Source organism: Macaca mulatta, chromosome 9 (assembly GCF_049350105.2).
Source record: "Macaca mulatta isolate MMU2019108-1 chromosome 9, T2T-MMU8v2.0, whole genome shotgun sequence".
In the NCBI taxonomy this organism is placed as follows: Eukaryota; Metazoa; Chordata; class Mammalia; order Primates; family Cercopithecidae; genus Macaca; species Macaca mulatta.
The window spans coordinates 44,883,313-44,905,225 of NC_133414.1; positions in this window are offsets into that span (position 1 = coordinate 44,883,313).

Here is a 21,913-nt window from a genome sequence, read left to right on the forward strand (position 1 = left end):
AACAGATATTTCGGATCCCTTTGAAAACTATAGGGCCAAAGGAAATATCCTCCGATAACAAAGAGAAAGAAGCTTTCTGAGAAACTTCTTTGTGTTCTGTGAAATCATCTCACAGAGTTACAGCTTTCCCCTCAAGAAGCCTTTCGCTAAGACAGTTCTTGTGGAATTGGCAAAGTGATATTTGGAAGCCCATAGAGGGCTATGGTGAAAAAGGAAATATCCTCAGATGAAATCTGGAAAGAAGGTTTCTGAGAAACTGCTTAGTGTTCTGTTAATTCATCTCACAGAGTTACATGTGTATTTCGTGGATCTCTTTGCTAGCCTTATTTCTGTGGAGTCTGAGAACAGATATTTCGGATCCCATTGGAGACTATAGGGCCAAAGGAAATATCCTCCGATAACAAAGAGAAGGAAGCTTTCTGAGAAACTTCTTTGTGTTCTGTGAAATCATCTCACAGAGTTACAGCTTTCCCCTCAAGAAGCCTTTCGCTAAGACAGTTCTTGTGGAATTGGCAAAGTGATATTTGGAAGCCCATAGAGGGCTATGGTGAAAAAGGAAATATCCTCACAGGAAATCTGGAAAGAAGCTTTCTGAGAAACTGCTTAGTGTTCTGTTAATTCATCTCACAGAGTTACATGTGTATTTCGTGGATCTCTTTGCTAGCCTTATTTCTGTGGAATCTGAGAACAGATATTTCAGATCCCTTTGAAAACTATAGAGCCAAAGGAAATATCCTCCGATAACAAAGAGAAAGAAGCTTTCTGAGAAACTTCTTTGTGTTCTGTGAAATCATCTCACAGAGTTACAGCTTTCCGCTCAGGAAGCCTTTCGCTAAGACAGTTCTTGTGGAATTGGCAAAGTGATATTTGGAAGCCCATAGAGGGCTAGGTTGAAAAAGGAAATATCCTCAGATGAAATCTGGAAAGAAGCTTTCTGAGAAACTGCTTAGTGTTCTGTTAATTCATCTCACAGAGTTACATGTGTATTTCGTGGATCTCTTTGCTAGCCTTATTTCTGTGGAATCTGAGAACAGATATTTCGGATCGCTCTGAAGACTATAGGGCCAAAGGAAATATCCTCCCATAACAAAGAGAAAGAAGCTTTCTGAGAAACTTCTTTGTGTTCTGTGAAATCATCTCACAGAGTTACAGCTTTCCCCTCAAGAAGCCTTTCGCTAAGTCAGTTCTTGTGGAATTGGCAAAGTGATATTTGGAAGCCCATAGAGGGCTATGGTGAAAAAGGAAATATCCTCCGATGAAATCTGGAAAGAAGCTTTCTGAGAAACTGCTTAGTGTTCTGTTAATTCATCTCACAGAGTTACATGTGTATTTCGTGGATCTCTTTGCTAGCCTTATTTCTGTGGAATCTTAGAACAGATATTTCGGATCGCTCTGAAGACTATAGGGCCAAAGGAAATATCCTCCGATAACAAAGAGAAAGAAGCTTTCTGAGAAACTTCTTCGTTTTCTGTGAAATCATCTCACAGAGTTACAGCTTTCCCCTCAAGAAGCCTTTCGCTAAGACAGTTCTTGTGGAATTGGCAAAGTGATATTTGGAAGCCCATAGAGGGCTATGGTGAAAAAGGAAATATCCTCACAGGAAATCTGGAAAGAAGCTTTCTGAGAAACTGCTTAGTGTTCTGTTAATTCATCTCACAGAGTTACATGTGTATTTCGTGGATCTCTTTGCTAGCCTTATTTCTGTGGAATCTGAGAAGAGATATTTCAGATCCCTTTGAAAACTATAGAGCCAAAGGAAATATCCTCCGATAACAAAGAGAAAGAAGCTTTCTGAGAAACTTCTTTGTGTTCTGTGAAATCATCTCACAGAGTTACAGCTTTCCGCTCAGGAAGCCTTTCGCTAAGACAGTTCTTGTGGAATTGGCAAAGTGATATTTGGAAGCCCATAGAGGGCTATGGTGAAAAAGGAAATATCCTCAGATGAAATCTGGAAAGAAGCTTTCTGAGAAACTGCTTAGTGTTCTGTTAATTCATCTCACAGAGTTACATGTGTATTTCGTGGATCTCTTTGCTAGCCTTATTTCTGTGGAATCTGAGAACAGATATTTCGGATCGCTCTGAAGACTATAGGGCCAAAGGAAATATCCTCCCATAACAAAGAGAAAGAAGCTTTCTGAGAAACTTCTTTGTGTTCTGTGAAATCATCTCACAGAGTTACAGCTTTCCCCTCAAGAAGCCTTTCGCTAAGACAGTTCTTGTGGAATTGGCAAAGTGATATTTGGAAGCCCATAGAGGGCTATGGTGAAAAAGGAAATATCCTCCGATGAAATCTGGAAAGAAGCTTTCTGAGAAACTGCTTAGTGTTCTGTTAATTCATCTCACAGAGTTACATGTGTATTTCGTGGATCTCTTTGCTAGCCTTATTTCTGTGGAATCTGAGAACAGATATTTCGGATCGCTCTGAAGACTATAGGGCCAAAGGAAATATCCTCCGATAACAAAGAGAAAGAAGCTTTCTGAGAAACTTCTTCGTTTTCTGTGAAATCATCTCACAGAGTTACAGCTTTCCCCTCAAGAAGCCTTTCGCTAAGACAGTTCTTGTGGAATTGGCAAAGTGATATTTGGAAGCCCGTAGAGGGCTATGGTGAAAAAGGAAATATCCTCAGATGAAATCTGGAAAGAAGCTTTCTGAGAAACTGCTTAGTGTTCTGTTAATTCATCTCACAGAGTTACATGTGTATGTCGTGGATCTCTTTGCTAGCCTGATTTCTGTGGAATCTGAGAACAGATATTTCGGATCCCTTTGAAGAGTATAGGGCCAAAGGAAATATCCTCCCATAACAAAGAGAAAGAAGCTTTCTGAGAAACTTCTTTGTGTTCTGTGAAATCATCTCACAGAGTTACAGCTTTCCGCTCAAGAAACCTTTCGCTAAGACAGTTCTTGTGGAATTGGAAAAGTGCTATTTGGAAGCCCATAGAGGGCTGTGGTGAAAAAGGAAATATCCTAAGATGAAATCTGGAAAGAAGCTTTCTGAGAAACTGCTTAGTGTTCTGTTAATTCATCTCACAGAGTTACATGTGTATTACGTGGATCTCTTTGCTAGCCTTATTTCTGTGGAATCTGAGAACAGATATTTCGGATCCCATTGATGACTATAGGGCCAAAGGAAATATCCTCCCAAAACAAAGAGAAAGAAGCTTTCTGAGAAACTTCTTTGTGTTCTGTGAAATCATCTCACAGAGTTACACCTTTCCGCTCAAGAAGCCTTTCGCTAAGACAGTTCTTGTGGAATTGGCAAAGTCATATTTGGAAGCCCATAGAGGGCTATGGTGAAAAAGGAAATATCCTCAGATGAAATCTGGAAAGAAGCTTTCTGAGAAACTGCTTAGTGTTCTGTTAATTCATCTCACAGAGTTACATGTGTATTTCGTGGATCAATTTGCTAGCCTTATTTCTGTGGAATCTGAGAACAGATATTTCGGATCCCTTTGAAAACTATAGGGCCAAAGGAAATATCCTCCGATAACAAAGAGAAAGAAGCTTTCTGAGAAACTTCTTTGTGTTCTGTAAAATCATCTCACAGAGTTACAGCTTTCCCCTCAAGAAGCCTTTCGCTAAGACAGTTCTTGTGGAATTGCCAAAGTGATATTTGGAAGCCCTTAGAGGGCTATGGTGAAAAAGGAAATATCCTCAGATGAAATCTGGAAAGAAGCTTTCTGAGAAACTGCTTAGTGTTCTGTTAATTCATCTCACAGAGTTACATGTGTATTTCGTGGATCTCTTTGCTAGCCTTATTTCTGTGGAGTCTGAGAACAGATATTTCGGATCCCATTGGAGACTATAGGGCCAAAGGAAATATCCTCCGATAACAAAGAGAAGGAAGCTTTCTGAGAAACTTCTTTGTGTTCTGTGAAATCATCTCACAGAGTTACAGCTTTCCCCTCAAGAAGCCTTTCGCTAAGACAGTTCTTGTGGAATTGGCAAAGTGATATTAGGAAGCCCATAGAGGGCTATGCTGAAAAAGGAAATATCCTCAGATGAAATCTAGAAAGAATCTTTCTGAGAAACTGCTTAGTGTTCTGTTAATTCATCTCACAGAGTTACATGTGTATTTCGTGGATCTCTTTGCTAGCCTGATTTCTGTGGAATCTGAGAACAGATATTTCGGATCCCTTTGAAAACTATAGGGCCAAAGGAAATATCCTCCGATAACAAAGAGAAAGAAGCTTTCTGAGAAACTTCTTTGTGTTCTGTGAAATCATCTCACAGAGTTACAGCTTTCCCCTCAAGAAGCCTTTCGCTAAGACAGTTCTTGTGGAATTGGCAAAGTGATATTTGGAAGCCCATAGAGGGCTATGGTGAAAAAGGAAATATCCTCACAGGAAATCTGGAAAGAAGCTTTCTGAGAAACTGCTTAGTGTTCTGTTAATTCATCTCACAGAGTTACATGTGTATTTCGTGGATCTCTTTGCTAGCCTTATTTTTGTGGAATCTGAGAACAGATATTTCGGATCGCTCTGAAGACTATAGGGCCAAAGGAAATATCCTCCCATAACAAACAGAAAGAAGCCTTCTGAGAAACTTCTTTGTGTTCTGTGAAATCATCTCACAGAGTTACAGCTTTCCCCTCAAGAAGCCTTTCGCTAAGACAGTTCTTGTGGAATTGGCAAAGTGATATTTGGAAGCCCATAGAGGGCTATGGTGAAAAAGGAAATATCCTCAGATGAAATCTGGAAAGAAGCTTTCTGAGAAACTGCTTAGTGTTGTGTTAATTCATCTCACAGAGTTACATGTGTGTTTCGTGGATCTCTTTGCTAGCCTTATTTCTGTGGAATCTGAGAACAGATATTTCGGATCCCTTTGAAAACTATAGGGCCAAAGGAAATATCCTCCGATAACAAAGAGAAAGAAGCTTTCTGAGAAACTTCTTTGTGTTCTGTGAAATCATCTCACAGAGTTACAGCTTTCCCCTCAAGAAGCCTTTCGCTGAGACAGTTCTTGTGGAATTGGCAAAGTGATATTTGGAAGCCCATAGAGGGCTATGGTGAAAAAGGAAATATCCTCAGATGAAATCTGGAAAGAAGCTTTCTGAGAAACTGCTTAGTGTTCTGTTAATTCATCTCACAGAGTTACATGTGTATTTCGTGGATCTCTTTGCTAGCCTTATTTCTGTGGAATCTGAGAACAGATATTTCAGATCCCTTTGAAAACTATAGAGCCAAAGGAAATATCCTCCCATAACAAAGAGAAAGAAGCTTTCTGAGAAACTTCTTTGTGTTCTGTGAAATCATCTCACTGAGTTACAGCTTTCCGCTCAGGAAGCCTTTCGCTAAGACAGTTCTTGTGGAATTGGCAAAGTGATATTTGGAAGCCCATAGAGGGCTATGGTGAAAAAGGAAATATCCTCAGATGAAATCTGGAAAGAAGCTTTCTGAGAAACTGCTTAGTGTTCTGTTAATTCATCTCACAGAGTTACATGTGTATTTCGTGGATCTCTTTTCTAGCCTTATTTCTGTGGAATCTGAGAACAGATATTTCGGATCGCTCTGAAGACTATAGGGCCAAAGGAAATATCCTCCCATAACAAAGAGAAAGAAGCTTTCTGAGAAACTTCTTTGTGTTCTGTGAAATCATATCACAGAGTTACAGCTTTCCCCTCAAGAAGCCTTTTGCTAAGACAGTTCTTGTGGAATTGGCAAAGTGATATTTGGAAGCCCATAGAGGGCTACGGTGAAAAAGGAAATATCCTCAGATGAAATCTGGAAAGAAGCTTTCTGAGAAACTGCTTAGTGTTCTGTTAATTCATCTCACAGAGTTACATGTGTATTTCGTGGATCTCTTTGCTAGCCTTATTTCTGTGGAATCTGAGAACAGATATTTCGGATCCCTTTGAAGAGTATAGGGCCAAAGGAAATATCCTCCCATAACAAAGAGAAAGAAGCTTTCTGAGAAACTTCTTTGTGTTCTGTGAAATCATCTCACAGAGTTACAGCTTTCCGCTGAAGAAGCCTTTCGCTAAGACAGTTCTTGTGGAATTGGAAAAGTGATATTTGGAAGCCCATAGAGGGCTGTGGTAAAAAAGGAAATATCCTAAGATGAAATCTGGAAAGAAGCTTTCTGAGAAACTGCTTAGTGTTCTGTTAATTCATCTCACAGAGTTACATGTGTATTTCGTGGATCTCCTTGCTAGCCTTATTTCTGTTGGATCTGAGAACAGATATATCGGATCCCATTGGAGACTATAGGGCCAAAGGAAATATCTTCCGATAACAAAGAGAAAGAAGCTTTCTGAGAAACTTTTTTGGGTTCTGTGAAATCATCTCACAGAGTTACAGCTTTCCCCTCAAGAAGCCTTTCGCTGAGACAGTTCTTGTGGAATTGGCAAAGTGATATTTGGAAGCCCATAGAGGGCTATGGTGAAAAAGGAAATATCCTCACAGGAAATCTGGAAAGAAGCTTTCTGAGAAACTGCTTAGTGTTCTGTTAATTCATCTCACAGAGTTACATGTGTATTTCGTGGATCTCTTTGCTAGCCTTATTTCTGTGGAATCTGAGAACAGATATTTCGGATCCCTTTGAAGAGTATAGGGCCAAAGGAAATATCCTCCCATAACAAAGAGAAAGAAGCTTTCTGAGAAACTTCTTTGTGTTCTGTGAAATCATCTCACAGAGTTACATCTTTCCGCTCAAGAAGCCTTTCGCTAAGACAGTTCTTGTGGAATTGGCAAAGTGATATTTGGAAGCCCATAGAGGGCTATGGTGAAAAAGGAAATATCCTCACAGGAAATCTGGAAAGAAGCTTTCTGAGAAACTGCTTAGTGTTCTGTTAATTCATCTCACAGAGTTACATGTGTATTTCGTGGATCTCTTTGCTAGCCTTATTTCTGTGGAATCTGAGAACAGATATTTCGGATCCCATTGATGACTATAGGGCCAAAGGAAATATCCTCCCAAAACAAAGAGAAAGAAGCTTTCTGAGAAACTTCTTTGTGTTCTGTGAAATCATCTCACAGAGTTACAGCTTTCCCCTCAAGAAGCCTTTCGCTAAGACAGTTCTTGTGGAATTGGCAAAGTGATATTTGGAAGCCCATAGAGGGCTATGGTGAAAAAGGAAATATCCTCAGATGAAATCTGGAAAGAAGGTTTCTGAGAAACTGCTTAGTGTTCTGTTAATTCATCTCACAGAGTTACATGTGTATTTCGTGGATCTCTTTGCTAGCCTTATTTCTGTGGAGTCTGAGAACAGATATTTCGGATCCCATTGGAGACTATAGGGCCAAAGGAAATATCCTCCGATAACAAAGAGAAGGAAGCTTTCTGAGAAACTTCTTTGTGTTCTGTGAAATCATCTCACAGAGTTACAGCTTTCCCCTCAAGAAGCCTTTCGCTAAGACAGTTCTTGTGGAATTGGCAAAGTGATATTTGGAAGCCCATAGAGGGCTATGGTGAAAAAGGAAATATCCTCACAGGAAATCTGGAAAGAAGCTTTCTGAGAAACTGCTTAGTGTTCTGTTAATTCATCTCACAGAGTTACATGTGTATTTCGTGGATCTCTTTGCTAGCCTTATTTCTGTGGAATCTGAGAACAGATATTTCAGATCCCTTTGAAAACTATAGAGCCAAAGGAAATATCCTCCGATAACAAAGAGAAAGAAGCTTTCTGAGAAACTTCTTTGTGTTCTGTGAAATCATCTCACAGAGTTACAGCTTTCCGCTCAGGAAGCCTTTCGCTAAGACAGTTCTTGTGGAATTGGCAAAGTGATATTTGGAAGCCCATAGAGGGCTAGGTTGAAAAAGGAAATATCCTCAGATGAAATCTGGAAAGAAGCTTTCTGAGAAACTGCTTAGTGTTCTGTTAATTCATCTCACAGAGTTACATGTGTATTTCGTGGATCTCTTTGCTAGCCTTATTTCTGTGGAATCTGAGAACAGATATTTCGGATCGCTCTGAAGACTATAGGGCCAAAGGAAATATCCTCCCATAACAAAGAGAAAGAAGCTTTCTGAGAAACTTCTTTGTGTTCTGTGAAATCATCTCACAGAGTTACAGCTTTCCCCTCAAGAAGCCTTTCGCTAAGTCAGTTCTTGTGGAATTGGCAAAGTGATATTTGGAAGCCCATAGAGGGCTATGGTGAAAAAGGAAATATCCTCCGATGAAATCTGGAAAGAAGCTTTCTGAGAAACTGCTTAGTGTTCTGTTAATTCATCTCACAGAGTTACATGTGTATTTCGTGGATCTCTTTGCTAGCCTTATTTCTGTGGAATCTTAGAACAGATATTTCGGATCGCTCTGAAGACTATAGGGCCAAAGGAAATATCCTCCGATAACAAAGAGAAAGAAGCTTTCTGAGAAACTTCTTCGTTTTCTGTGAAATCATCTCACAGAGTTACAGCTTTCCCCTCAAGAAGCCTTTCGCTAAGACAGTTCTTGTGGAATTGGCAAAGTGATATTTGGAAGCCCGTAGAGGTCTATGGTGAAAAAGGAAATATCCTCAGATGAAATCTGGAAAGAAGCTTTCTGAGAAACTGCTTAGTGTTCTGTTAATTCATCTCACAGAGTTACATGTGTATTTCGTGGATCTCTTTGCTAGCCTTATTTCTGTGGAATCTGAGAACAGATATTTCGGATCCCATTGATGACTATAGGGCCAAAGGAAATATCCTCCCAAAACAAAGAGAAAGAAGCTTTCTGAGAAACTTCTTTGTGTTCTGTGAAATCATCTCACAGAGTTACAGCTTTCCCCTCAAGAAGCCTTTCGCTAAGACAGTTCTTGTGGAATTGGCAAAGTGATATTTGGAAGCCCATAGAGGGCTATGCTGAAAAAGGAAATATCCTCAGATGAAATCTAGAAAGAATCTTTCTGAGAAACTGCTTAGTGTTCTGTTAATTCATCTCACAGGGTTACATGTGCATTGCGTGGATCTCTTTGCTAGCCTGATTTCTGTGGAATCTGAGAACAGATATTTCGGATCCCTTTGAAAACTATAGGGCCAAAGGAAATATCCTCCGATAACAAAGAGAAAGAAGCTTTCTGAGAAACTTCTTTGTGTTCTGTGAAATCATCTCACAGAGTTACAGCTTTCCCCTCAAGAAGCCTTTCGCTAAGACAGTTCTTGTGGAATTGGCAAAGTGATATTTGGAAGCCCATAGAGGGCTATGGTGAAAAAGGAAATATCCTCACAGGAAATCTGGAAAGAAGCTTTCTGAGAAACTGCTTAGTGTTCTGTTAATTCATCTCACAGAGTTACATGTGTATTTCGTGGATCTCTTTGCTAGCCTTATTTCTGTGGAATCTGAGAACAGATATTTCGGATCGCTCTGAAGACTATAGGGCCAAAGGAAATATCCTCCCATAACAAACAGAAAGAAGCTTTCTGAGAAACTTCTTTGTGTTCTGTGAAATCATCTCACAGAGTTACAGCTTTCCGCTCAGGAAGCCTTTCGCTAAGACAGTTCTTGTGGAATTGGCAAAGTGATATTTGGAAGCCCATAGAGGGCTATGGTGAAAAAGGAAATATCCTCAGATGAAATCTGGAAAGAAGCTTTCTGAGAAACTGCTTAGTGTTCTGTTAATTCATCTCACAGAGTTACATGTGTATTTCGTGGATCTCTTTGCTAGCCTTATTTCTGTGGAATCTGAGAACAGATATTTCGGATCCCATTGATGACTATAGGGCCAAAGGAAATATCCTCCCAAAACAAAGAGAAAGAAGCTTTCTGAGAAACTTCTTTGTGTTCTGTGAAATCATCTCACAGAGTTACAGCTTTCCCCTCAAGAAGCCTTTCGCTGAGACAGTTCTTGTGGAATTGGCAAAGTGATATTTGGAAGCCCATAGAGGGCTATGGTGAAAAAGGAAATATCCTCACAGGAAATCTGGAAAGAAGCTTTCTGAGAAACTGCTTAGTGTTCTGTTAATTCATCTCACAGAGTTACATGTGTATGTCGTGGATCTCTTTGGTAGCCTTATTTCTGTGGAATCTGAGAACAGATATTTCGGATCCCTTTGAAGAGTATAGGGCCAAAGGAAATATCCTCCCATAACAAAGAGAAAGAAGCTTTCTGAGAAACTTCTTTGTGTTCTGTGAAATCATCTCACAGAGTTACAGCTTTCCGCTCAAGAAGCCTTTCGCTAAGACAGTTCTTGTGGAATTGGCAAAGTGATATTTGGAAGCCCATAGAGGGCTGTGGTGAAAAAGGAAATATCCTAAGATGAAATCTGGAAAGAAGCTTTCTGAGAAACTGCTTAGTGTTCTGTTAATTCATCTCACAGAGTTACATGTGTATTTCGTGGATCTCTTTGCTAGCCTTATTTCTGTGGAATCTGAGAACAGATATTTCGGATCCCATTGATGACTATAGGGCCAAAGGAAATATCCTCCCAATACAAAGAGAAAGAAGCTTTCTGAGAAACTTCTTTGTGTTCTGTGAAATCATCTCACAGAGTTACAGCTTTCCCCTCAAGAAGCCTTTCGCTAAGACAGTTCTTGTGGAATTGGCAAAGTGATATTTGGAAGCCCATAGAGGGCTATGTTGAAAATGGAAATATCCTCACAGGAAATCTGGAAAGAAGCTTTCTGAGAAACTGCTTAGTGTTCTGTTAATTCATCTCACAGAGTTACATGTGTATTTCGTGGATCTCTTTGCTAGCCTTATTTCTGTGGAATCTGAGAACAGATATTTCAGATCCCTTTGAAAACTGTAGAGCCAAAGGAAATATCCTCCGATAACAAAGAGAAAGAAGCTTTCTGAGAAACTTCTTTGTGTTCTGTGAAATCATCTCACAGAGTTACAGCTTTCCGCTCAGGAAGCCTTTCACTAAGACAGTTCTTGTGGAATTGGCAAAGTGATATTTGGAAGCCCATAGAGGGCTATGGTGAAAAAGGAAATATCCTCAGATGAAATCTGGAAAGAAGCTTTCTGAGAAACTGCTTAGTGTTCTGTTAATTCATCTCACAGATTTACATGTGTATTTCGTGGATCTCTTTGCTAGCCTTATTTCTGTGGAATCTGAGAACAGATATTTCGGATCGCTCTGAAGACAATAGGGCCAAAGGAAATATCCTCCCATAACAAAGAGAAAGAAGCTTTCTGAGAAACTTCTTTGTGTTCTGTGAAATCATCTCACAGAGTTACAGCTTTCCCCTCAAGAAGCCTTTCGCTAAGACAGTTCTTGTGGAATTGGCAAAGTGATATTTGGAAGCCCATAGAGGGCTATGGTGAAAAAGGAAATATCCTCCGATGAAATCTGGAAAGAAGCTTTCTGAGAAACTGCTTAGTGTTCTGTTAATTCATCTCACAGAGTTACATGTGTATTTCGTGGATCTCTTTGCTAGCCTTATTTCTGTGGAATCTGAGAACAGATATTTCGGATCGCTCTGAAGACTATAGGGCCAAAGGAAATATCCTCCGATAACAAAGAGAAAGAAGCTTTCTGAGAAACTTCTTCGTTTTCTGTGAAATCATCTCACAGAATTACAGCTTTCCCCTCAAGAAGCCTTTCGCTAAGACAGTTCTTGTGGAATTGGCAAAGTGATATTTGGAAGCCCGTAGAGGGCTTTGGTGAAAAAGGAAATATCCTCAGATGAAATCTGGAAAGAAGCTTTCTGAGAAACTGCTTAGTGTTCTGTTAATTCATCTCACAGAGTTATATGTGTATGTCGTGGATCACTTTGCTAGCCTTATTTCTGTGGAATCTGAGAACAGATATTTCGGATCCCTTTGAAGAGTATAGGGCCAAAGGAAATATCCTCCCATAACAAAGAGAAAGAAGCTTTCTGAGAAACTTCTTTGTGTTCTGTGAAATCATCTCACAGAGTTACAGCTTTCCGCTCAAGAAGCCTTTCGCTAAGACAGTTCTTGTGGAATTGGAAAAGTGATATTTGGAAGCCCATAGAGGGCTGTGGTGAAAAAGGAAATATCCTAAGATGAAATCTGGAAAGAAGCTTTCTGAGAAACTGCTTAGTGTTCTGTTAATTCATCTCACAGAGTTACATGTGTATTTCATGGATCAATTTGGTAGCCTTATTTCTGTGGAATCTGAGAACAGATATTTCGGATCCCTTTGAAAACTATAGGGCCAAAGGAAATATCCTCCGATAACAAAGAGAAAGAAGCTTTCTGAGAAACTTTTTGTGTTCTGTGAAATCATCTCACAGAGTTACAGCTTTCCCCTCAAGAAGCCTTTCGCTAAGACAGTTCTTGTGGAATTGGCAAAGTGATATTTGGAAGCCCATAGAGGGCTATGGTGAAAAAGGAAATATCCTCAGATGAAATCTGGAAAGAAGCTTTCTGAGAAACTGCTTAGTGTTCTGTTAATTCATCTCACAGAGTTACATGTGTATTTCGTGGATCTCTTTGCTAGCCTTATTTCTGTGGAGTCTGAGAACAGATATTTCGGATCCCATTGGAGACTATAGGGCCAAAGGAAATATCCTCCGATAACAAAGAGAAGGAAGCTTTCTGAGAAACTTCTTTGTGTTCTGTGAAATCATCTCACAGAGTTACAGCTTTCCCCTCAAGAAGCCTTTCGCTAAGACAGTTCTTGTGGAATTGGCAAAGTGATATTTGGAAGCCCATAGAGGGCTATGCTGAAAAAGGAAATATCCTCAGATGAAATCTAGAAAGAATCTTTCTGAGAAACTGCTTAGTGTTCTGTTAATTCATCTCACAGAGTTACATGTGTATTGCGTGGATCTCTTTGCTAGCCTTATTTCTGTGGAATCTGAGAACAGATATTTCGGATCCCTTTGAAAACTATAGGGCCAAAGGAAATATCCTCCGATAACAAAGAGAAAGAAGATTTCTGAGAAACTTCTTTGTGTTCTGTGAAATCATCTCACAGAGTTACAGCTTTCCCCTCAAGAAGCCTTTCGCTAAGACAGTTCTTGTGGAATTGGCAAAGTGATATTTGGAAGCCCATAGAGGGCTATGGTGAAAAAGGAAATATCCTCACAGGAAATCTGGAAAGAAGCTTTCTGAGAAACTGCTTAGTGTTCTGTTAATTCATCTCACAGAGTTACATGTGTATTTCGTGGATCTCTTTGCTAGCCTTATTTCTGTGGAATCTGAGAACAGATATTTCTGATCGCTCTGAAGACTATAGGGCCAAAGGAAATATCCTCCCATAACAAACAGAAAGAAGCTTTCTGAGAAACTTCTTTGTGTTCTGTGAAATCATCTCACAGAGTTACAGCTTTCCGCTCAGGAAGCCTTTCGCTAAGACAGTTCTTGTGGAATTGGCAAAGTGATATTTGGAAGCCCATAGAGGGCTATGGTGAAAAAGGAAATATCCTCAGATGAAATCTGGAAAGAAGCTTTCTGAGAAACTGCTTAGTGTTCTGTTAATTCATCTCACAGAGTTACATGTGTATTTCGTGGATCTCTTTGCTAGCCTTATTTCTGTGGAATCTGAGAACAGATATTTCGGATCCCCTTGATGACTATAGGGCCAAAGGAAATATCCTCCCAAAACAAAGAGAAAGAAGCTTTCTGAGAAACTTCTTTGTGTTCTGTGAAATCATCTCACAGAGTTACAGCTTTCCGCTCAAGAAGCCTTTCGCTAAGACAGTTCTTGTGGAATTGGCAAAGTGATATTTGGAAGCCCATAGAGGGCTATGGTGAAAAAGGAAATATCCTCACAGGAAATCTGGAAAGAAGCTTTCTGAGAAACTGCTTAGTGTTCTGTTAATTCATCTCACAGAGTTACATGTGTATTTCGTGGATCTCCTTGCTAGCCTTATTTCTGTGGAGTCTGAGAACAGATATATCGGATCCCATTGGAGACTATAGGGCCAAAGGAAATATCCTCCGATAACAAAGAGGAAGAAGCTTTCTGAGAAACTTCTTTGGGTTCTGTGAAATCATCTCACAGAGTTACAGCTTTCCCCTCAAGAAGCCTTTCGCTAAGACAGTTCTTGTGGAATTGGCAAAGTGATATTTGGAAGCCCATAGAGGGCTATGGTGAAAAAGGAAATATCCTCATATGAAATCTGGAAAGAAGCTTTCTGAGAAACTGCTTAGTGTTCTGTTAATTCATCTCACAGAGTTACATGTGTGTTTCGTGGATCTCTTTGCTAGCCTTATTTCTGTGGAATCTGAGAACAGATATTTCGGATCCCTTTGAAAACTATAGGGCCAAAGGAAATATCCTCCGATAACAAAGAGAAAGAAGCTTTCTGAGAAACTTCTTTGTGTTCTGTGAAATCATCTCACAGAGTTACAGCTTTCCCCTCAAGAAGCCTTTCGCTGAGACAGTTCTTGTGGAATTGGCAAAGTGATATTTGGAAGCCCATAGAGGGCTATGGTGAAAAAGGAAATATCCTCACAGGAAATCTGGAAAGAAGCTTTCTGAGAAACTGCTTAGTGTTCTGTTAATTCATCTCACAGAGTTACATGTGTATGTCGTGGATCTCTTTGCTAGCCTTATTTCTGTGGAATCTGAGAACAGATATTTCGGATCGCTCTGAAGACTATAGGGCCAAAGGAAATATCCTCCCATAACAAACAGAAAGAAGCTTTCTGAGAAACTTCTTTGTGTTCTGTGAAATCATCTCACAGAGTTACAGCTTTCCCCTCAAGAAGCCTTTCGCTAAGACAGTTCTTGTGGAATTGGCAAAGTGATATTTGGAAGCCCATAGAGGGCTATGGTGAAAAAGGAAATATCCTCAGATGAAATCTGGAAAGAAGCTTTCTGAGAAACTGCTTAGTGTTCTGTTAATTCATCTCACAGAGTTACATGTGTATTTCGTGGATCTCTTTGCCAGCCTTATTTCTGTGGAATCTGAGAACAGATATTTCGGATCCCATTGGAGACTATAGGGCCAAAGGAAATATCCTCCGATAACAAAGAGAAAGAAGCTTTCTGAGAAACTTCTTTGTGTTCTGTGAAATCATCTCACAGAGTTACAGCTTTCCCCTCAAGAAGCCTTTCGCTAAGACAGTTCTTGTGGAATTGGCAAAGTGATATTTGGAAGCCCATAGAGGGCTATGCTGAAAAAGGAAATATCCTCAGATGAAATCTAGAAAGAATCTTTCTGAGAAACTGCTTAGTGTTCTGTTAATTCATCTCACAGAGTTACATGTGTATTTCGTGGATCTCTTTGCTAGCCTTATTTCTGTGGAGTCTGAGAACAGATATTTCGAATACCATTGGAGACTATAGGGCCAAAGGAAATATCCTCCGATAACAAAGAGAAGGAAGCTTTCTGAGAAACTTCTTTGTGTTCTGTGAAATCATCTCACAGAGTTACAGCTTTCCCCTCAAGAAGCCTTTCGCTAAGACAGTTCTTGTGGAATTGGCAAAGTGATATTTGGAAGCCCATAGAGGGCTATGCTGAAAAAGGAAATATCCTCAGATGAAATCTAGAAAGAATCTTTCTGAGAAACTGCTTAGTGTTCTGTTAATTCATCTCACAGAGTTATATGTGTATTGCGTGGATCTCTTTGCTAGCCTGATTTCTGTGGAATCTGAGAACAGATATTTCGGATCCCTTTGAAAACTATAGGGCCAAAGGAAATTTCCTCCGATAACAAAGAGAAAGAAGCTTTCTGAGAAACTTCTTTGTGTTCTGTGAAATCATCTCACAGAGTTACAGCTTTCCCCTCAAGAAGCCTTTCGCTAAGACAGTTCTTGTGGAATTGGCAAAGTGATATTTGGAAGCCCATAGAGGGCTATGGTGAAAAAAGGAAATATCCTCACAGGAAATCTGGAAAGAAGCTTTCTGAGAAACTGCTTAGTGTTCTGTTAATTCATCTCACAGAGTTACATGTGTATTTCGTGGATCTCTTTGCTAGCCTTATTTCTGTGGAATCTGAGAACAGATATTTCAGATCCCTTTGAAAACTGTAGAGCCAAAGGAAATATCCTCCCATAACAAACAGAAAGAAGCTTTCTGAGAAACTGCTTTGTGTTCTGTGAAATCATCTCACAGAGTTACAGCTTTCCGCTCAGGAAGCCTTTCGCTAAGACAGTTCTTGTGGAATTGGCAAAGTGATATTTGGAAGCCCATAGAGGGCTATGGTGAAAAAGGAAATATCCTCAGATGAAATCTGGAAAGAAGCTTTCTGAGAAACTGCTTAGTGTTCTGTTAATTCATCTCACAGAGTTACATGTGTATTTCGTGGATCTCTTTGCTAGCCTTATTTCTGTGGAATCTGAGAACAGATATTTCGGATCGCTCTGAAGACTATAGGGCCAAAGGAAATATCCTCCCATAACAAACAGAAAGAAGCTTTCTGAGAAACTTCTTTGTGTTCTGTGAAATCATCTCACAGAGTTACAGCTTTCCCCTCAAGAAGCCTTTCGCTAAGACAGTTCTTGTGGAATAGGCAAAGTGATATTTGGAAGCCCATAGAGGGCTATGGTGAAAAAGGAAATATCCTCAGATGAAATCTGGAAAGAAGCTTTCTGAGAAACTGCTTAGTGTTCTGTTAATTCATCTCACAGAGTTACATGTGTATTTCGTGGATCTCTTTGCTAGCCTTATTTCTGTGGAATCTGAGAACAGATATTTCGGATCCCATTGATGACTATAGGGTCAAAGGAAATATCCTCCCAAAACAAAGAGAAAGAAGCTTTCTGAGAAACTTCTTTGTGTTCTGTGAAATCATCTCACAGAGTTACAGCTTTCCGCTCAAGAAGCCTTTCGCTAGACAGTTCTTGTGGAATTGGCAAAGTGATATTTGGAAGCCCATAGAGGGCTATGGTGAAAAAGGAAATATCCTCAGATGAAATCTGGAAAGAAGCTTTCTGAGAAACTGCTTAGTGTTCTGTTAATTCATCTCACAGAGTTACATGTGTATTTCGTGGATCTCCTTGCTAGCCTTATTTCTGTGGAGTCTGAGAACAGATATATCGGATCCCATTGGAGACTATAGGGCCAAAGGAAATATCCTCAGATAACAAAGAGAAAGAAGCTTTCTGAGAAACTTCTATGGGTTCTGTGAAATCATCTCACAGAGTTACAGCTTTCCCCTCAAGAAGCCTTTCGCTAAGACAGTTCTTGTGGAATTGGCAAAGTGATATTTGGAAGCCCATAGAGGGCTATGGTGAAAAAGGAAATATCCTCATATGAAATCTGGAAAGAAGCTTTCTGAGAAACTGCTTAGTGTTCTGTTAATTCATCTCACAGAGTTACATGTGTGTTTCGTGGATCTCTTTGCTAGCCTTATTTCTGTGGAATCTGAGAACAGATATTTCGGATCCCTTTGAAAACTATAGGGCCAAAGGAAATATCCTCCGATAACAAAGAGAAAGAAGCTTTCTGAGAAACTTCTTTGTGTTCTGTGAAATCATCTCACAGAGTTACAGCTTTCCCCTCAAGAAGCCTTTCGCTGAGACAGTTCTTGTGGAATTGGCAAAGTGATATTTGGAAGCCCATAGAGGGCTATGGTGAAAAAGGAAATATCCTCACAGGAAATCTGGAAAGAAGCTTTCTGAGAAACTGCTTAGTGTTCTGTTAATTCATCTCACAGAGTTACATGTGTATGTCGTGGATCTCTTTGCTAGCCTTATTTCTGTGGAATCTGAGAACAGATATTTCGGATCCCTTTGAAGAGTATAGGGCCAAAGGAAATATCCTCCCATAACAAAGAGAAAGAAGCTTTCTGAGAAACTTCTTTGTGTTCTGTGAAATCATCTCACAGAGTTACAGCTTTCCGCTCAAGAAGCCTTTCGCTAAGACAGTTCTTGTGGAATTGGCAAAGTGATATTTGGAAGCCCATAGAGGGCTATGGTGAAAAAGGAAATATCCTCACAGGAAATCTGGAAAGAAGCTTTCTGAGAAACTGCTTAGTGTTCTGTTAATTCATCTCACAGAGTTACATGTGTATGTCGTGGATCTCTTTGCTAGCCTTATTTCTGTGGAATCTGAGAACAGATATTTCGGATCGCTCTGAAGACTATAGGGCCAAAGGAAATATCCTCCCATAACAAACAGAAAGAAGCTTTCTGAGAAACTTCTTTGTGTTCTGTGAAATCATCTCACAGAGTTACAGCTTTCCCCTCAAGAAGCCTTTCGCTAAGACAGTTCTTGTGGAATTGGCAAAGTGATATTTGGAAGCCCATAGAGGGCTATGGTGAAAAAGGAAATATCCTCAGATGAAATCTGGAAAGAAGCTTTCTGAGAAACTGCTTAGTGTTCTGTTAATTCATCTCACAGAGTTACATGTGTATTTCGTGGATCTCTTTGCCAGCCTTATTTCTGTGGAATCTGAGAACAGATATTTCGGATCCCATTGGAGACTATAGGGCCAAAGGAAATATCCTCCGATAACAAAGAGAAAGAAGCTTTCTGAGAAACTTCTTTGTGTTCTGTGAAATCATCTCACAGAGTTACAGCTTTCCCCTCAAGAAGCCTTTCGCTAAGACAGTTCTTGTGGAATTGGCAAAGTGATATTTGGAAGCCCATAGAGGGCTATGCTGAAAAAGGAAATATCCTCAGATGAAATCTAGAAAGAATCTTTCTGAGAAACTGCTTAGTGTTCTGTTAATTCATCTCACAGAGTTACATGTGTATTTCGTGGATCTCTTTGCTAGCCTTATTTCTGTGGAGTCTGAGAACAGATATTTCGAATCCCATTGGAGACTATAGGGCCAAAGGAAATATCCTCCGATAACAAAGAGAAGGAAGCTTTCTGAGAAACTTCTTTGTGTTCTGTGAAATCATCTCACAGAGTTACAGCTTTCCCCTCAAGAAGCCTTTCGCTAAGACAGTTCTTGTGGAATTGGCAAAGTGATATTTGGAAGCCCATAGAGGGCTATGCTGAAAAAGGAAATATCCTCAGATGAAATCTAGAAAGAATCTTTCTGAGAAACTGCTTAGTGTTCTGTTAATTCATCTCACAGAGTTATATGTGTATTGCGTGGATCTCTTTGCTAGCCTGATTTCTGTGGAATCTGAGAACAGATATTTCGGATCCCTTTGAAAACTATAGGGCCAAAGGAAATTTCCTCCGATAACAAAGAGAAAGAAGCTTTCTGAGAAACTTCTTTGTGTTCTGTGAAATCATCTCACAGAGTTACAGCTTTCCCCTCAAGAAGCCTTTCGCTAAGACAGTTCTTGTGGAATTGGCAAAGTGATATTTGGAAGCCCATAGAGGGCTATGGTGAAAAAAGGAAATATCCTCACAGGAAATCTGGAAAGAAGCTTTCTGAGAAACTGCTTAGTGTTCTGTTAATTCATCTCACAGAGTTACATGTGTATTTCGTGGATCGCTTTGCTAGCCTTATTTCTGTGGAATCTGAGAACAGATATTTCAGATCCCTTTGAAAACTGTAGAGCCAAAGGAAATATCCTCCCATAACAAACAGAAAGAAGCTTTCTGAGAAACTGCTTTGTGTTCTGTGAAATCATCTCACAGAGTTACAGCTTTCCGCTCAGGAAGCCTTTCGCTAAGACAGTTCTTGTGGAATTGGCAAAGTGATATTTGGAAGCCCATAGAGGGCTATGGTGAAAAAGGAAATATCCTCAGATGAAATCTGGAAAGAAGCTTTCTGAGAAACTGCTTAGTGTTCTGTTAATTCATCTCACAGAGTTACATGTGTATTTCGTGGATCTCTTTGCTAGCCTTATTTCTGTGGAATCTGAGAACAGATATTTCGGATCGCTCTGAAGACTATAGGGCCAAAGGAAATATCCTCCCATAACAAACAGAAAGAAGCTTTCTGAGAAACTTCTTTGTGTTCTGTGAAATCATCTCACAGAGTTACAGCTTTCCCCTCAAGAAGCCTTTCGCTAAGACAGTTCTTGTGGAATTGGCAAAGTGATATTTGGAAGCCCATAGAGGGCTATGGTGAAAAAGGAAATATCCTCAGATGAAATCTGGAAAGAAGCTTTCTGAGAAACTGCTTAGTGTTCTGTTAATTCATCTCACAGAGTTACATGTGTATTTCGTGGATCTCTTTGCTAGCCTTATTTCTGTGGAATCTGAGAACAGATATTTCGGATCCCATTGATGACTATAGGGTCAAAGGAAATATCCTCCCAAAACAAAGAGAAAGAAGCTTTCTGAGAAACTTCTTTGTGTTCTGTGAAATCATCTCACAGAGTTACAGCTTTCCGCTCAAGAAGCCTTTCGCTAGACAGTTCTTGTGGAATTGGCAAAGTGATATTTGGAAGCCCATAGAGGGCTATGGTGAAAAAGGAAATATCCTCAGATGAAATCTGGAAAGAAGCTTTCTGAGAAACTGCTTAGTGTTCTGTTAATTCATCTCACAGAGTTACATGTGTATTTCGTGGATCTCCTTGCTAGCCTTATTTCTGTGGAGTCTGAGAACAGATATATCGGATCCCATTGGAGACTATAGGGCCAAAGGAAATATCCTCAGATAACAAAGAGAAAGAAGCTTTCTGAGAAACTTCTATGGGTTCTGTGAAATCATCTAACAGAGTTACAGCGTTCCCCTCAAGAAGCCTTTCGCTAAGACAGTTCTTGTGGAATTGGCAAAGTGATATTTGGAAGCCCATAGAGGGCTATGGTGAAAAAGGAAATATCCTCATATGAAATCTGGAAAGAAGCTTTCTGAGAAACTGCTTAGTGTTCTGTTAATTCATCTCACAGAGTTACATGTGTGTTTCGTGGATCTCTTTGCTAGCCTTATTTCTGTGGAATCTGAGAACAGATATTTCGGATCCCTTTGAAAACTATAGGGCCAAAGGAAATATCCTCCGATAACAAAGAGAAAGAAGCTTTCTGAGAAACTTCTTTGTGTTCTGTGAAATCATCTCACAGAGTTACAGCTTTCCCCTCAAGAAGCCTTTCGCTGAGACAGTTCTTGTGGAATTGGCAAAGTGATATTTGGAAGCCCATAGAGGGCTATGGTGAAAAAGGAAATATCCTCACAGGAAATCTGGAAAGAAGCTTTCTGAGAAACTGCTTAGTGTTCTGTTAATTCATCTCACAGAGTTACATGTGTATGTCGTGGATCTCTTTGCTAGCCTTATTTCTGTGGAATCTGAGAACAGATATTTCGGATCCCTTTGAAGAGTATAGGGCCAAAGGAAATATCCTCCCATAACAAAGAGAAAGAAGCTTTCTGAGAAACTTCTTTGTGTTCTGTGAAATCATCTCACAGAGTTACAGCTTTCCGCTCAAGAAGCCTTTCGCTAAGACAGTTCTTGTGGAATTGGCAAAGTGATATTTGGAAGCCCTTAGAAGGCTGTGGTGAAAAAGGAAATATCCTAAGATGAAATCTGGAAAGAAGCTTTCTGAGAAACTGCTTAGTGTTCTGTTAATTCATCTCACAGAGTTACATGTGTATTTCGTGGATCTCTTTGCTAGCCTTATTTCTGTGGAATCTGAGAACAGATATTTCGGATCCCATTGATGACTATAGGGCCAAAGGAAATATCCTCCCAAAACAAAGAGAAAGAAGCTTTCTGAGAAACTTCTTTGTGTTCTGTGAAATCATCTCACAGAGTTACAGCTTTCCGCTCAAGAAGCCTTTCGCTAAGACAGTTCTTGTGGAATTGGCAAAGGGATATTTGGAAGCCCATAGAGGGCTATGGTGAAAAAGGAAATATCCTCAGATGAAATCTGGAAAGAAGCTTTCTGAGAAACTGCTTAGTGTTCTGTTAATTCATCTCACAGAGTTACATGTGTATTTCGTGGATCAATTTGCTAGCCTTATTTCTGTGTAATCTGAGAACAGATATTTCGGATCCCTTTGAAAACTATAGGGCCAAAGGAAATATCCTCCGATAACAAAGAGAAAGAAGCTTTCTGAGAAACTTCTTTGTGTTCTCTGAAATCATCTCACAGAGTTACAGCTTTCCCCTCAAGAAGCCTTTCGCTAAGACAGTTCTTGTGGAATTGGCAAAGTGATATTTGGAAGCCCATAGAGGGCTATGGTGAAAACGGAAATATCCTCAGATGAAATCTGGAAAGAAGCTTTCTGAGAAACTGCTTAGTGTTCTGTTAATTCATCTCACAGAGTTACATGTGTATTTCG